General features: G+C 47.7%; 1 long non-coding RNA gene across 25 annotated transcripts in view; it reads right to left on the bottom strand.

Moving 5' to 3' along the window:
* Positions 1-138: 138 nt before the first annotated feature.
* LOC127909160 (uncharacterized) overlaps positions 139-17,615 on the bottom strand; it is a 25,582-nt gene continuing 8,105 nt past the window's right edge. Inside the window, exons 2-14 of one of the 25 annotated variants that reach the window (XR_008070015.1) lie at positions 16,449-16,590; positions 16,081-16,207; positions 15,609-15,732; positions 15,164-15,342; positions 12,208-12,856; positions 11,683-11,841; positions 11,012-11,194; positions 8,577-8,697; positions 7,115-7,289; positions 2,650-6,108; positions 2,389-2,417; positions 2,244-2,301; positions 139-2,185 (exon numbers count right to left, since the gene is read on the bottom strand). This is a non-coding gene — a long non-coding RNA (uncharacterized LOC127909160). Of the gene's footprint in view, positions 6,109-7,114; positions 7,290-8,576; positions 8,698-11,011; positions 11,195-11,682; positions 11,842-12,207; positions 12,857-15,163; positions 15,343-15,608; positions 15,733-16,080; positions 16,208-16,448; positions 16,591-17,615 lie in introns of all 25 variants that reach the window. The other 24 variants (XR_008070009.1, XR_008070007.1, XR_008070017.1 and 21 more) reach the window with 24 other exon arrangements.

Consider the following 17,615-nt stretch of genomic DNA (forward strand, 5'->3'; position numbering starts at 1 on the left):
CTCATCAATTTTCCACTCATTGGAGGTACAATTTTTTTTAATGCTCTGGTGCATTAGTAGTCTTAACAAGAGCCTGATGACTAGACAGATGTCAACATCAGAGATATTCATATCTGAGAGAGAGACACAACACACAGCTTGCATCATCAGCATCATCGCCTGCAAGACTCTTTTTTTTTATTGTTTATTCCAGGTGACGGCCCCAAAGTGAGAGAAGTTTGGACTCAGCCGACATCATCATCATCATCATCACTTTGAGATAGAGAGAAAACAAAAAAACACTTTCCCACTAAAACAACAGTCACAACAGGTCACAAGTCCGTCACTGTGATCCACACCAATACTTTCCAGGTAGGAAACATGAGAAAACGCCAGGGGTCAAGTTGTCTAGGTACTGACCCAGAAACAGATTCCGCTCCCCTAATCCCAATTATAACAATAGCGGAGAAACGTAAAACTGACCCAGAATCAGTATCTAGGGGCAACTTTCCCCTACAGCAAAAACAATAAAACCCCACGGCATCAAACTGCACAGATGTCTGAACTGAACGTCTATTTCACGTTGGCTCAACGTAACGTAAAAGACATGGAAACAACGTCGATTCAACAAGCGTGTGCCCAGTGGGCAGGGTGTAACTTCCCCAATACAAAACTTCACACCATCATCATCATCATCATCCCAGTTGGAAAGAGATTAGCCTGGTCCCAGATCTGTTTGTGCTCTTGCCAACTCAAAATGTATTTTTTTCGTTTGTTCTTTCAAGCCAATTGTTTTGCATGACGACTCCATAGGGAGTTGGGAAGAACACAAACAGATATGGGACCCGGGCTAGAAGGAGAGTTAGGAAGAACACAAACAGATCTGGGACCCGGGCTAGAAGGAGAGTTAGGAAGAACACAAACAGATCTGGGACCCGGGCTAGAAGGAGAGTTAGGAAGAACACAAACAGATCTGGGACCCGGGCTAGAAGGAGAGTTAGGAAGAACACAAACAGATCTGGGACCCGGGCTAGAAGGAGAGTTAGGAAGAACACAAACAGATCTGGGACCCGGGCTAGATGGAGAGTTAGGAAGAACACAAACAGATCTGGGACCCGGGCTAGAAGGAGTGGAGTAAACACACGATGCAAGAGGGAGAATGTGGCTACAACCAAATCAATAACAACAGCAGTGAGTCAATTCAACCATCACTGTCCTTGCTTTCTGATCAACCTAGAAAAAAAAATGAAATAAAATCAGAACCGAATGTCCCCCCAAAAAAAAGTCAAATACATGAACACAACAACGTGTAGCTCTGATGCTGTTATCCAAACCTAAAGCAGGCTAGAGACACATCAACCTAATGAATGGAGAGGGAATCATTAAGAGAAACACCAAAACGCGGCACTTTGAACTGAACAAACTAGAACATTCATCGGTATGTAATAATGTACATGGTTGTAAACAGGGTTGGGGGGGGGGGGTCGATTCCATTTCAAATCAGAAAGTTAAAACCAAATTACAATTCCAAATTGTTTCCTCATTAAAAAGCATTGACTTACTGAAATTCAAATTTTTACTTCCTGAATTGAAATAGAATTTACCCCCAACCTTGGTTGTAAACAAATAGATGTCCACTCTGGGCCACCGTAGTAGTGGACATAAGAGCCTGGAGTTACTACTGACCCTCTTGACCTGACCAGGTAGGCATATTTAACAGCTGTTTGGCTGTTGTTTGGCAGACCAGGTTCATTCATATACCAAATCAATTAGTTTCCTCCTTAAGACAACACTGGTCGGTGTCTAAGTGTATTGGGTTTAATATAAAGGAGACTGGGGCTGCATGGGAGATATCTCAATCCACTACACTGGCTTCCTTCTTTCATCTCCTTTCCTTCACGAAGGAAAGGTACAATGAAAGGAAGCACACTTCCACTATTGAGACAGCCCAGGTCCTATATCTAGATTGGGGAAGTAACCTATTATACTCACTACTTAAAAAACAAAAAAAACAATTGCAAGGCACAGTGAAATTTACAACTGGCAAACATCAGTTACCTAGACATCATTAAATCCAGTAGGTTTTTAGTAATATGGCCTAACGACGGATTCTAATTTGGTCCAAAAGGATAGACAGGTTTGAGTGCATTTGCAGCAAACAGATGACATCTCTTAACCTTTAGACAGTACCAGGTCATATCTTAACCTTTAGACAGTACCAGGTCATATCTTAACCTTTAGACAGTACCAGGTCATCTCTTAACCTTTAGACAGTACCAGGTCATATCTTAACCTTTAGACAGTACCAGGTCATATCTTAACCTTTAGACAGTACCAGGTCATCTCTTAACCTTTAGACAGTACCAGGTCATCTCTTAACCTTTAGACAGTACCAGGTCATCTCTTAACCTTTAGACAGTACCAGGTCATATCTTAACCTTTAGACAGTACCAGGTCATATCTTAACCTTTAGACAGTACCAGGTCATCTCTTAACCTTTAGACAGTACCAGGTCATCTCTTAACCTTTAGACAGTACCAGGTCATCTCTTAACCTTTAGACAGTACCAGGTCATATCTTAACCTTTAGACAGTACCAGGTCATCTCTTAACCTTTAGACAGTACCAGGTCATATCTTAACCTTTAGACAGTACCAGGTCATCTCTTAACCTTTAGACAGTACCAGGTCATATCTTAACCTTTAGACAGTACCAGGTCATCTCCATTGGCAATCCAATTGTTAAAGATCTGTATTTCTTGACCGGAGTGTTGGAGTTAATTGATAATCCCGGATATTGTTTGGAGTAAAAAGGGTGAATGTGAGTTGATGTACAAATTGGTGATCTTTCCAAGACCACTGGTATAGAGAAATGTACATTACCATTGTTATTGTCATAACTAAACTGAAATGTGTTGCTTTAAAAAAAAAACTAAATCACATATTTAAGTAATGGCAATAATACCAAAACATCAACCATGTACTTTTCAATTCATAATGAAACTCACAGAAGATACCACTTCAAATGTTTCAGCTTCTTCGCATTTAAAAGCAAAACATGTAGAGTAGTGTAATAGTCCCATCATACAAAGACTAATGTTAAGCTGAGACAAAACCTGCTGAACAAAACATGAAGCACTGACAGACAGAGAGAGAGAACATGAAGCACTGAGAGAGAGAGAGAAGAGAGAGAGAGAGAGAGAGAGAGAGAGAGAGAGAGAGAGAGAACATGAAGCACTGACAGACAGAGAGAACATGAAGCACTGACAGACAGAGAAAGAACATGAAGCACTGAGAGAGAGAACATGAAGCACTGAGAGAGAGAACATGAAGCACTGAGAGAGAGAGAACATGAAGCACTGACAGACAGAGAGAACATGAAGCACTGAGAGAGAGAACATGAAGCACTGAGAGAGAGAGAGAGAACATGAAGCACTGAGACAGAGAGAAAGAACATGAAGCACTGACAGACAGAGAGAGAGAACATGAAGCACTGACAGAGAGAGAGAACATGAAGCACTGAGAGACAGAGAGAGAGAACATGAAGCACTGAGAGAGAGAGAGAACATGAAGCACTGAGAGACTTAGAGAGAGAACATGAAGCACTGAGAGAGAGAGAGAACATGAAGCACTGAGAGAGAGAGAGAACATGAAGCACTGAGAGAGAGAGAGAACATGAAGCACTGAGAGAGAGAGAGAGAACATGAAGCACTGAGAGAGAGAGAGAACATGAAGCACTGAGAGAGAGAGAGAACATGAAGCACTGAGAGAGAGAGAGAACATGAAGCACTGACAGAGAGAGAGAATGAAGCACTGACAGAGAGAGAGAATGAAGCACTGACAGAGAGAGAGAACATGAAGCACTGAGAGACAGAGAGAGAACATGAAGCACTGACAGAGAGAGAGAACATGAAGCACTGACAGAGAGAGAGAACATGAAGCACTGAGAGACAGAGAGAGAACATGAAGCACTGACAGAGAGAGAGAACATGAAGCACTGACAGAGAGAGAGAGAACATGAAGCACTGACAGAGAGAGAGAGAACATGAAGCACTGACAGAGAGAGAGAGAACATGAAGCACTGACAGAGAGAGAGAGAACATGAAGCACTGACAGAGAGAGAGAGAACATGAAGCACTGACAGAGAGAGAGAGAACATGAAGCACTGACAGAGAGAGAGATAACATGAAGCACTGAGAGAGAGAGAGAGAGCATGAAGCACTGAGAGAGAGAGAGAGAGCATGAAGCACTGAGAGAGAGAGAGAGCATGAAGCACTGAGAGAGAGAGAGAGAGCATGAAGCACTGAGAGAGAGAGAGAGCATGAAGCACTGAGAGAGAGAGAACATGAAGCACTGACAGACTTAGAGAGAGAACATGAAGCACTGAGAGAGAGAGAACATGAAGCACTAAGAGAGAGAGAGAACATGAAGCACTAAGAGAGAGCGAGAACATGAAGCACTGACAGAGAGAGCGAGAACATGAAGCACTGACAGAGAGAGCGAGAACATGAAGCACTGACAGAGAGAGCGAGAACATGAAGCACTGACAGAGAGAGAGAACATGAAGCACTGAGAGACAGAGAGAACATGAAGCACTGAGAGACAGAGAGAACATGAAGCACTGAGAGAGAGAGAGAGAACATGAAGCACTGAGAGAGAGAGAGAGAACATGAAGCACTGAGAGAGAGAGAGAGAACATGAAGCACTGAGAGAGAGAGAACATGAAGCACTGACAGACAGAGAGAGATAACATGAAGCACTGACAGAGAGAGAGAGAGAACATGAAGCACTGACAGAGAGAGAACATGAAGCACTGACAGAGAGAGAGAGAACATGAAGCACTGAGAGACAGAGAGAACATGAAGCACTGATAGAGAGAGAACATGAAGCACTGACAGAGAGAGAGAGACCATGAAGCACTGTGAGAGAGAACATGAAGCACTGACAGAGAGAGAGAACATGAAGCACTGACAGAGAGAGAGAGAACATGAAGCACTGAGAGACAGAGAGAGAACATGAAGCACTGAGAGAGAGAGAACATGAAGCACTGACAGACTTAGAGAGAGAACATGAAGCACTGAGAGAGAGAGAGAACATGAAGCACTGACAGCGAGAGAGAGAACATGAAGCACTGACAGAGAGAACATGAAGCACTGAGAGACAGAGAGAACATGCAGCACTGAGAGACAGAGAGAACATGAAGCACTGAGAGACAGAGAGAACATGAAGCACTGAGAGACAGAGAGAACATGAAGCACTGAGAGAGAGAACATGAAGCACTGAGAGAGAGAACATGAAGCACTGAGAGAGAGAACATGAAGCACTGAGAGAGAGAGAACATGAAGCACTGACAGAGAGAGAACATGAAGCACTGACAGAGAGAGAGAGAGAACATGAAGCACTGAGAGACAGAGAACAAGACGATGGGTCTTTCTAGACATTTATACCAACTAAACCAGTCAGTCCTCATCGGTCTCTCTCCCCCCTCAGCACATTCCTCATGGGCTGTAGGGAATAGGGCGCCATTCAGGATACAGTCAATCCGGTGTCCCTTTACGTCTCTCTTACCGGTTCAAATCAGAGTGGCTCAATCACAAAACATAAACATCTTCCCTCGTGTAGTTTTACCTCTCCAGCTGTTCCCACTAAGGCATCACCGTGGGAACAAACAGAGAATAACAGAACGACGGGGCTGAGACTCCGACCGCAACTGGTTCCCAAAACACAACCAAAACACAACCAAAACACTTTGGAGAAGATCGTCTTAGACAGCGCCGAGATCATTTCCAATCGCTTCCGAAGAGTTTGTGTCTTTGTATGTATGAGTGGATGTGACTATGTAGGCCGTATTTTGTAAATCTGTATTCTTGTAAGTGTGTGTGTGTGTGTGTGTGTGTGCGTTAGTGTGTATTAATGTGTGTGTCATTGTCACTTTTTGAGTGGCTGGTAGACAGAAGCGTTGGGATCCAGGGAAGAGGGACTATTGTCCATGAACTTGGAGGAGTAGTGTGGCGTAACCGGGCTGAGGCTGCTGCTGTCGTTGCTGTAGGAGATACTGGGCATCACCGCCATCACCTCCGCTATCTTCCGTTTCAACTCTGCTATCTCCTGGTCTCTCTGGTGGATCTGACCTGGGGGAAGGAGAGAAAGAGAGGAGGGTTAGATGACAGTAGGAGATGTGTCTTCTTACTTTGTTGCCATTTTCTTCATGTTGCTAATTTACATCTCTGGGTCGAATAGCATCCTGTTTATGTGATGGTAGGTGAAACCCTGAGGTAAAATGTTACTGAACCTTGAGGAGCATCCTGTTTATGTGATGGTAGATGAAACCCTGAGGTAAAATGTTACTGAACCTTGAGGAGCATCCTGTTTATGTGATGGTAGATGAAACCCTGAGGTAAAATGTTACTGAACCTTGAGGAGCATCCTGTTTATGTGATGGTAGGTGAAACCCTGAGGTAAAATGTTACTGAACCTTGAGGAGCATCCTGTTTATGTGATGGTAGATGAAACCCTGAGGTAAAATGTTACTGAACCTTGAGGAGCATCCTGTTTATGTGATGGTAGATGAAACCCTGAGGTAAAATGTTACTGAACCTTGAGGAGCATCCTGTTTATGTGATGGTAGATGAAACCCTGAGGTAAAATGTTACAGAACCTTGAGGAGCATCCTGTTTATGTGATGGTAGATGAAACCCTGAGGTAAAATGTTACTGAACCTTGAGGAGCATCCTGTTTATGTGATGGTAGATGAAACCCTGAGGTAAAATGTTACTGAACCTTGAGGAGCATCCTGTTTATGTGATGGTAGGTGAAACCCTGAGGTAAAATGTTACTGAACCTTGAGGAGCATCCTGTTTATGTGATGGTAGATGAAACCCTGAGGTAAAATGTTACTGAACCTTGAGGAGCATCCTGTTTATGTGATGGTAGGTGAAACCCTGAGGTAAAATGTTACTGAACCTTGAGGAGCATCCTGTTTATGTGATGGTAGATGAAACCCTGAGGTAAAATGTTACTGAACCTTGAGGAATCCCCAGCTGTCAGAGTTTGATCCTAGAGTCTATGAACACAACGACTGAGCTTGAAGTCGGTCGCTGTCGTACCGCGGTAGTGGGTCAGGGAAGGGAACTGTACCTTGCGCAATCTCCAGCTGTCTCTTGGCGTCCCCCAGGGCAGAGAAGAGGTCTAGTTTGATCCTGGTCTCAGCAGACAGGCTGTTCTCCAGGTGCTGGGTTTTATCCTGCATGGCCGACAGCGCCGACATCAACACCTCCATGTCCTTCTCATTCTCCTTGTACTTACGTAGCTCCTAGAGAGAGGAGGAGGAGAGAGAAGAGAGAAGAGGGGGGAGAGAGAGACAGGAGGGGGGAGAGATAGGAGGAAGGGGAGAGGAGGGGTGAGGGACAGGGGGGAGGAGAGGGGAGAGAGAGAGAAGGGAGGGAGGAGAGACAGGAGGGGGAGAGAGAGACAGGAGGGGGAGAGAGAGACAGGAGGGGGAGAAGAGGTCGGAGAGAGAGGAGGGGGAGAGAGAAGGGAGGGAGGAGAGAGACGAGGGAGGAGAGACGAGAGAGGAGAGACAGGAGGGAGGAGAGAGAGGAGGGGGGAGAGAGAAGGGAGGGAGGAGAGACAGGAGGGGGAGAGAGAGACAGGAGGGGGAGAGAGAGGAGGGAGGAGAGAGAGACGAGGGAGGAGAACAGGAGGGGGAGAGAGAGACGAGGGAGGAGAGAGAGACGAGGGAGGAGGATAGAGACGAGGGAGGAGAGAGAGAGAGAGACAGGAGGGGCGGGGGGGAGAGAGAGAGAGAGAGAGAGAGAGAGAGAGAGAGAGAGAGAGAGAGAGAGAGAGAGAGAGGAGGGGAGGGAGGAGAGAGAGGAGGGGCGGGGAGAGAGAGGAGGGAGGAGAGACAGGAGGGAGAGAATAGAGATTAGACAGCCATACCTCATCATGAGCGTCTGAAAACACAAAACTAACTCCTCATAAGGTGTCCAGTGTGGCTCCGCTGGTAGAACGCGGTGCTGCAATGCCAGGGTATGTACTCACTACTGTAAGTGGATCTGGAACAGAGAGTAAGTGAAGGAATAAGAGAAACACAGCCGTGTCCCAGTAAGGAATCAGAGGCACCCTGCTTGGGTTCTCCTGATACATCACTGACGAGACTGTGATCTCACAGAAAGGAGTTAACAGAAAGGATCCAGGAAGTTCACAGAAAGGATCCAGGAAGTTCACAGAAAGGATCCAGGAAGTTAACAGAAAGGATCCAGGAAGTTCACAGAAAGGATCCAGGAAGTTCACAGAAAGGATCCAGGAAGTTCACAGAAAGGATCCAGGAAGTTCACAGAAAGGATCCAGGAAGGTAACAGAAAGGATCCAGGAAGTTCACAGAAAGGATCCAGGAAGTTCACAGAAAGGATCCAGGAAGTTCACAGAAAGGATCCAGGAAGTTCACAGAAAGGATCCAGGAAGTTCACAGAAAGGATCCAGGAAGTTAACAGAAAGGATCCAGGAAGTTAACAGAAAGGATCCAGGAAGTTAACAGAAAGGATCCAGGAAGTTAACAGAAAGGATCCAGGAAGTATCTAAAGTAATGTAAACTCACCTGGCATTTCCCCTCCAGCTCTCTAATGTGCTCTTCTTTGAGTTTCATGTCGATGCTGAGTTTCTTACACTCCGTCTCCAACTCTCTGATCCGACCACGCAGGGAGTCAGTACACTCACCCCTGACAGAGAGAAAAGAGAGTCAGTACACTCACCCCTGACAGAGAGAGAAAAGAGTGTCAGTACACTCACCCCTGACAGAGAGAGAAAAGAGTGTCAGTACACTCACCCCTGACAGAGAGAGAAAAGAGAGTCAGTACACTCACCCCTGACAGAGAGAAAAGAGAGTCAGTACACTCACCCCTGACAGAGAGAAAAGAGAGTCAGTACACTCACCCCTGACAGAGAGAGAAAAGAGAGTCAGTACACTCACCCCTGACAGAGAGAGAAAAGAGTGTCAGTACACTCACCCCTGACAGAGAGAGAAAAGAGTGTCAGTACACTCACCCCTGACAGAGAGAGAAAAGAGAGTCAGTACACTCACCCCTGACAGAGAGAGAAAAGAGAGTCAGTACACTCACCCCTGACAGAGAGAGAAAAGAGTGTCACCCCGACAGAGAGAAAAGAGAGTCAGTACACTCACCCCTGACAGAGAGAAAAGAGAGTCAGTACACTCACCCCTGACAGAGAGAAAAGAGAGTCATACACTCACCCCTGACAGAGAGAGAAAAGAGAGTCAGTACACTCACCCCTGACAGAGAGAGAAAAGAGTGTCAGTACACTCACCCCTGACAGAGAGAAAAGAGAGTCAGTACACTCACCCCTGACAGAGAGAGAAAAGAGAGTCAGTACACTCACCCCTGACAGAGAGAAAAGAGAGTCAGTACACTCACCCCTGACAGAGAGAGAAAAGAGAGTCAGTACACTCACCCCTGACAGAGAGAGAAAAGAGAGTCAGTACACTCACCCCTGACAGAGAGAGAAAAGAGAGTCAGTACACTCACCCCTGACAGAGAGAGAAAAGAGTGTCAGTACACTCACCCCTGACAGAGAGAGAAAAGAGAGTCAGTACACTCACCCCTGACAGAGAGAGAAAAGAGAGTCAGTACACTCACCCCTGACAGAGAGAGAAAAGAGTGTCAGTACACTCACCCCTGACAGAGAGAGAAAAGAGAGTCAGTACACTCTCCCCTGACAGAGAGAGAAAAGAGAGTCAGTACACTCACCCCTGACAGAGAGAAAAGAGAGTCAGTACACTCACCCCTGACAGAGAGAGAAAAGAGAGTCAGTACACTCACCCCTGACAGAGAGAGAAAAGAGAGTCAGTACACTCACCCCTGACAGAGAGAAAAGAGTGTCAGTACACTCACCCCTGACAGAGAGAGAAAAGAGAGTCAGTACACTCACCCCTGACAGAGAGAGAAAAGAGAGTCAGTACACTCACCCCTGACAGAGAGAAAAGAGAGTCAGTACACTCACCCCTGACAGAGAGAAAAGAGAGTCAGTACACTCACCCCTGACAGAGAGAAAAGAGAGTCAGTACACTCACCCCTGACAGAGAGAAAAGAGAGTCAGTACACTCACCCCTGACAGAGAGAAAAGAGAGTCAGTACACTCACCCCTGACAGAGAGAAAAGGACAGATGAATACTACAGAAAACAGGAGATACAGGGAGAAGGAACACTGTTCAATATATTAACATGAGAGAGGGGAGGGAGGGGATAGATAGAGAGGAGGGAGGGGATAGAGAGAGAGGAGGGAGGGGATAGAGAGAGAGGAGGGAGGGGATAGAGAGAGAGGAGGGAGGGGATAGAGAGAGAGGAGGGAGGGGATAGAGAGAGGGGAGGGAGGGGATAGAGAGAGGGGATAGAGAGAGGGGAGGGAGGGGATAGAGAGAGGGGATAGAGAGAGGGGAGGGAGGGGATAGAGAGAGGGGATAGAGAGAGAGGAGGGAGGGGATAGAGAGAGGGGATAGAGAGAGAGGAGGGAGGGGATAGAGAGAGAGGAGGGACGGGATATAGAGAGAGGAGGGAGGGGATAGAGAGAGAGGAGGGAGGGGATAGAGAGAGAGGAGGGAGGGGATAGAGAGAGAGGAGGGAGGGGATAGAGAGAGAGGAGGGAGGGGATAGAGAGAGGGGAGGGAGGGGATAGAGAGAGGGGAGGGAGGGAGGGGATAGAGAGAGAGGGAGGGGATAGAGAGAGGGGGAGGGGATAGAGAGAGAGGAGGGAGGGAGGGGATAGAGAGAGAGGAGTGAGGGGATAGAGAGAGGGGAGGGAGGGGATAGAGAGAGGGAGGGGATAGAGAGAGGGAGGGGATAGAGAGAGGGGAGGGAGGGGATAGAGAGAGGGGATAGAGAGAGAGGAGGGAGGGGATAGAGAGAGAGGGGAGGGATAGATAGAGAGGGGGGGGGAGAGAGAGAGGGGGGGAGGGGATAGATAGAGGAGGGGGGATAGATAGAGAGTCGTAGAGAGAGAGGAAAACAGATATCAGGATACCTGGAGGCTACGGCTAGAGCTACAGCCCGGGCTGCGGTGGCTTCCTCCACCTTCTTCCTCTTCCTCTCGTCAGCCAGCTGTTTCTCCACCAGCGCCCGGGCCTCCTGCTCTGCCTTCAGCCTCTTCTCTAGCTGGGAGATGGTCTGCTTGTCCTTCTGCTTGGCCTGGACAGCACTGTACAGCCTACACATACACACACACACACACATACACACACACACAGTTTCTAAGAATCTGAATGTTCCCTGATCTGCAGGTCACAAAACACCTGTTATGTGATCAAGATGAGTGATATTACGCTCCTTTACACAGCGCTGATCAGGCCGATCCTTTACACAGAGCTGATCAGGCCGATCCTTTACACAGCGCTGATCAGGCCGATCCTTTACACAGCGCTGATCAGGCCGATCCTTTACACAGAGCTGATCAGGCCGATCCTTTACACAGAGCTGATCCTTTACACAGAGCTGATCAGGCCGATCCTTTACACAGAGCTGATCAGGCCGATCCTTTACACAGCGCTGATCAGGCCGATCCTTTACACAGAGCTGATCAGGCCGATCCTTTACACAGCGCTGATCAGGCCGATCCTTTACACAGCGCTGATAGTCTGAAAACATGGGCTTTGTTCCAGGCCTCGAGTGTGTGTATGTCTGTGTCTGTGTTCCTACTTGTTCTGCAGCATCTCGTTGTCTTGTCGCAGCTGGCCCAGCTCTGAGCGCAGACTCCTGTCCTGGCTGGTCAGGGAGGAGAGGTGAGAACGTAAATCTGACTCCAACTGACGGCTCGCCTGCAGGTCCGCCTTCAGCCGTTTCACATCCTGCTCCAACCTAGAGAGAGGAGAGGAAGAGGAAGAGGGAGAGGGAGAGGGAGAGGGAGAGGAGAGGAGAGGAGAGGAGAGGAGAGGAGAGGAGAGGAGAGGGAGACGAGAGGGAGACGAGAGGGAGACGAGAGGGAGAGGAGAGGGAGAGACAGACAGAGAGACAGAGAGAGAGAGCGAGAGAGACAGAAACACCCAAACACCACCAAGGTGAAACCTGGCTCTTTTCCTGGTGTATATTCCTAGATACATCTTGGTGTAGGTCTGCATGTGTACGTTGGCTATGGTTGTGTGTGTGTGTGTGTGTGTGTGTGTGTGTGTGTGTGTGTGTGTGTGTGTGTGTGTGTGTGTGTGTGTGTGTGTGTGTGTGTCTTACCGCACGAGAGCGTCCGGCTTTCCCAGTTGATTGTTGGGAATGCAGTTCTCCACGGGATCCTTCTGATTGGCTGCTCCTTTCCCCGCCGACTTCTGCTTCTTCTCGTTCCTATTGGACGAGCCAGACGACGGCACGCTCCCATTGGTGGAGCTGTGATTCCGAGGTGAGGAGTTGGTGGCCCCACCGCCTCCGCTGGCGTTTTTGTAGTTCTTCCCTCCTCCTCCTCCTCCTCCTCCTCCTGTTCCCCCCACCTCCTCTTTGGGAGTGTGTGTGCTCTCTCCTCCTCCTCCTCCTCCTCCTCCTGTTCCCCCCACCTCCTCTTTGGGAGTGTGTGTGCTCTCTCCTCCTCCGAGGTCGTTATTCAGTCTCTTCCCCCCCATGTTCTCCATATACTCTGTCTCCTGTAATGTAGAGTCCAGTGTGTGGAGGATACTGTTGTTGTTGATTCCTATTGTGTGTTGTTGTTGTTGTTGTTGTTGTAGTTTGCCCTCCCGTTCCTTGCTGTTCCCGTCTCTCCCTTTCTCCCGGTACTCCAGTTCCGGTAAGGGGACAGAAGAGTTAACGGAGCTCTTCTTGCCGGGAGTAGCCCCGTTTTGGGAGACCGGAGATGCTAGGTCCACCTCTGATGACACGCCTTTAGCCATGGCCGCTAGAAAGAAGAGGCGAGGGAGAGGTCAGATGAGATAGCAGACTGAAAGGTGGTGCTGTTCTAGGATAGGGGAAGGGTGTGGGAGAGCGCTCTGAGGGGAAATAGAGGCTGTTGTAGAAACTTGTGTGTGTGTGTGTGTGTGTGTGTGTGTGTGTGTGTGTGTGTGTGTGTGTGTGTGTGTGTGTGTGTGTGTGTGTGTGTGTGTGTGTGTGTGTGTCCAGACATTAAAACGGAATTCAACAAAATAAAATAAAAGATGTATTGAACTTAGTATGAGATAAACTAAATGTATTGGAGGGAGAAACCTCGTCAGTTGTACAACTGAATGCATCTTCCACATTTAACCCCTCTGAGTCAAAGCTTATGAATTTATTTGAAAATGCATTAAAATTTTCCCAAGTGAATCACAAGACTTTAACTTAACTTTAACTTTAACTTAAAAGTGATTCATATTTTCCTGTAACTGTTCTGAATTAATTAATTAACCTTTAATTAACTAGGCAAGTAAGTTAAGAACAAATTCTTATTTTCAATGACGGCCTAGGAACAGTGGGTTAACTGCCTGTTCAGGGGCAGAACGACAGATTTTGTACCTTGTCAGCTGGGGGATTTGAACATGAAACCTTTAGGTTACTAGTCCAACGCTCTAACCACTAGGCTACCCTGCCGCCCCAGGGTAGCCGGCACAGGAATGAGTGTGTCCAGTGTGTGTCCATCGCCGTTAGCGATGATGCTAACGATAACCATCGTCCAGTAGAGCTGGGAAGGCTTTCCCAGAATGTTAACTACAAAGTAGCCTACCTGGCAGAATTATATCATGATTCATTTGCATCAATCCAGTGGCCATTTTGTTTTACAAACTCTGCAATCACATGAGCGCAACAGAAAAGTCGCCAAACCAAACAACGGATCGCTTGCTGGTTCACACTTGCATTAAAAAAGGGCAACTACACCCAAAATTTGTACGATTTTTCACAGACCTCAAAAGTAGTCTCCTAATGTGGTTTAAGCAATGTTGTGAACCCTCCTCTGCCTCTCTCTCCTGTCTCTGTAGCATCTGTTGCTCTGGGGGCAGAGCCTGCTGCATGTAGAACTCACCCTCCTCTGCCTCTCTCTCCTGTCTCTGTAGCATCTGTTGCTCTGGGGGCAGAGCCTGCTGCATGTAGAACTCACCCTCCTCTGCCTCTCTCTCCTGTCTCTGTAGCATCTGTTGCTCTGGAGGCAGAGCCTGCTGCATGTAGAACTCACCCTCCTCTGCCTCTCTCTCCTGTCTCTGTAGCATCTGTTGCTCTGGAGGCAGAGCCTGCTGCATGTAGAACTCACCCTCCTCTGCCTCTCTCTCCTGTCTCTGTAGCATCTGTTGCTCTGGAGGCAGAGCCTGCTGCATGTAGAACTCACCCTCCTCTGCCTCTCTCTCCTGTCTCTGTAGCATCTGTTGCTCTGGGGGCAGAGCCTGCTGCATGTAGAACTCACCCTCCTCTGCCTCTCTCTCCTGTCTCTGTAGCATCTGTTGCTCTGGGGGCAGAGCCTGCTGCATGTAGAACTCACCCTATTTTCTACCCTCTCTCCTGTCTCTGTAGCATCTGTTGCTCTGGAGGCAGAGCCTGCTGCATGTAGAACTCACCCTCCTCTACCTCTCTCTCCTGTCTCTGTAGCATCTGTTGCTCTGGAGGCAGAGCCTGCTGCATGTAGAACTCACCCTCCTCTGCCTCTCTCTCCTGTCTCTGTAGCATCTGTTGCTCTCCAGTGGGGGCAGAGCCTGCTGCATGTAGAACTCACCCTCCTCTACCTCTCTCTCCTGTCTCTGTAGCATCTGTTGCTCTGGGGCAGAGCCTGCTGCATGTAGAACAATGTCACCCTCCTCTGCCTCTCTCTCCTGTCTCTGTAGCATCTGTTGCTCTGGGGGCAGAGCCTGCTGCATGTAGAACTCACCCTCCTCTGCCTCTCTCTCCTGTCTCTGTAGCATCTGTTGCTCTGGAGGCAGAGCCTGCTGCATGTAGAACTCACCCTCCTCTGCCTCTCTCTCCTGTCTCTGTAGCATCTGTTGCTCTGGAGGCAGAGCCTGCTGCATGTAGAACTCACCCTCCTCTGCCTCGCTCTCCTGTCTCTGTAGCATCTGTTGCTCTGGGGGCAGAGCCTGCTGCATGTAGAACTCACCCTCCTCTGCCTCTCTCTCCTGTCTCTGTAGCATCTGTTGCTCTGGAGGCAGAGCCTGCTGCATGTAGAACTCACCCTCCTCTGCCTCTCTCTCCTGTCTCTGTAGCATCTGTTGCTCTGGGGGCAGAGCCTGCTGCATGTAGAACTCACCCTCCTCTGCCTCTCTCTCCTGTCTCTGTAGCATCTGTTGCTCTGGGGGCAGAGCCTGCTGTAGGAGCTGCATGTAGAACTCATTCTCCTTCTGCACTTCCTTCTGTTTCCTCAGTCTCATCCTGTAGCTGACGTAGCTCTTAAAGCCAAAGCCCAGAGTCACCACGGGGTAGCCAATACTAACAGAGGAGGTGGGGGGGAAACAAATAAACTGTTGTTATGGTTACCAGTCATTTCTACTTCCTGTGCAGCATAGAAGAAGAAAAGTTAGACTTTTTTTTGAAGAGTCTACAGGTGTCTTTTAATAACAAATGGGAATGTTTGATTCATTATTTAAAATAACATTGTCCGAGCAAATAAAATGTGCTTGGTGTTGTGCATTGAAAAGGCCCACAATGCAATGCAATAGGCCAGGTAGGGTTAGAACAACAGGTGACAGGGTTACCAGTGAGCTGCGAAGGGCCGACACAGGTCCACGTGGAAGTTCTTCAGGTCCTTGAAGCGGATGGCAGCTTCCATGTAAACAAACAGTATCCATAGCGATACGGTGGGCAGGCACACTCCTCTCTCTGTGCAGGGGGGTAGTGAGAGTTAAACGCCGGAGTTCACAGACCAATTATGATATTTTTTTTTTTGCCCAAATATTCGCAGGAGCTGATCTGATTTGTCAAAAGACCAATTAGTGAGAAGAAATCAAATCAAAAATGGGTGAAAGCAAAGGAACACAAAAAAAACATAAAGAAGAAACACAAAAATAAAAAAAGAAATACTAAATGTATTTTGTACATGCATATTTGAATACATAAAGATGTACAGTACAGTACATACACATTTGAATCACATGCCACATTAAACCCCAATGCATCATAGGAAAGAGAGATCTGAATATGGGACAGAGAGAGCTGGTGTTAACTGACCTGTGTGCCAGACGTACTGGACCCAGACGTAGGTGCTGGCAGCGAAGAACAGCCATTGGACAGGGATAAAGAGGAGGCAGATGATGTCAGACGTAAATGCCACACACACAAAGAACACTGAGAACGCCTGAGAGACAGACAGACAGACAGACAGACAGACAGACAGACAGAAAGAGAGAGAGACAGACAGAGAGAGAGAGAAAGTGGGACAGACAGAGAAAGAGAGAGAAAGAGAAAGAGAAAGAGAAAGAGAAAGAGAAAGAGAGAGAAATTAAGTCAGTAGGCAATAATATACAATTGTGGAGCCATTTTTCTTGTCAAAATCTCATGAATCTCAGACATTCACTCTTACACACACACACACTTACCAGCCCCTGGTATCTGAACGAGTCATATACACTGCGTATGAAGAGCCAGAAGGGCCACAGGTACTCAAACCTGAACTCCAACACAAAGTCTGCCAGCAGCACCAGCACCCACACCACCAGAAACTTCAGGTACAGGAACGTACTGAGAGAGAGAGAGAGAGAATGAGAGAGAGAGAGAATGAGAGAGAGAGAATGAGAGAGAGACAGAGAGACAGAGAGACAAGATAAAGATAGAAGAGAGAGAGAGAGAGAGAGACAGAACAAGATAAAGAGAGAGACAGAGAGAGAGACAGAGAGACAGAGAGACAGAGACAGAGAGACAGAGAGACACAGAGAGACACAGAGAGACACAGAGAGACAGAGAGACAGAGAGACAGAGAGACAGAGAGACAGAGACAGAGACAGAGACAGAGACAGAGAGAGACAGAGACAGAGACAGACAGACAGAGAATTAGAAAAAGAGAGAGAGACAGAGAACAAGAGAATGAGAGAAAGAGAGAGAGAGAGAGAGAACGAGAGAAAGAGATTACCAAGCCCTGCAATGCCAAGAGCTGAGCAAAGAAAATAGTCCCCTCATCCAGCTGGTCCTGGGGCCGAGTTCACAAACCTGTTCTACTAACACACTGAAGCCTCAGGACTAGAACATCCAACCAATCAGGATAAACCAAATTACAACACAGTCAAAACCAAACTATATTGCTTATTGGGAGACACAAGCACAAACACAAAGCAAAATGCAGTGCTATCTGGCCCTAAATCGACAGTACACTGTGGCTAAATATTTGACCATGGTTACTGATCAACACCTTAGAAAAACCTGAGGAAAGGCTGTGCAACCACTGGGCAACAGCAGAACCTGGCTCCCTGTAGAGGAAAGGCTGTGTAACCACTGCACCACAGCAGAACCTGGCTCCCTGTAGAGGAAAGGCTGTGTAACCACTGCACCACAGCAGAACCTGGCTCCCTGTAGAGGAAAGGCTGTGCAACCACTGCACCACAGCAGAACCTGGCTCCCTGTAGAGGAAAGGCTATGTAACCACTGCACCACAGCAGAACCTGGCTCCCTGTAGAGGAAAGGCTGTGCACCACAGCAACCACTGCAGAACAGCAGAACCTGTCTCCCTGTAGAGGAAAGGCTGTACAACCACTGCACCACAGCAGAACCTG

This window comes from Oncorhynchus keta, chromosome 19 (genome assembly GCF_023373465.1).
Source record: "Oncorhynchus keta strain PuntledgeMale-10-30-2019 chromosome 19, Oket_V2, whole genome shotgun sequence".
NCBI classification, from domain to species: Eukaryota; Metazoa; Chordata; class Actinopteri; order Salmoniformes; family Salmonidae; genus Oncorhynchus; species Oncorhynchus keta.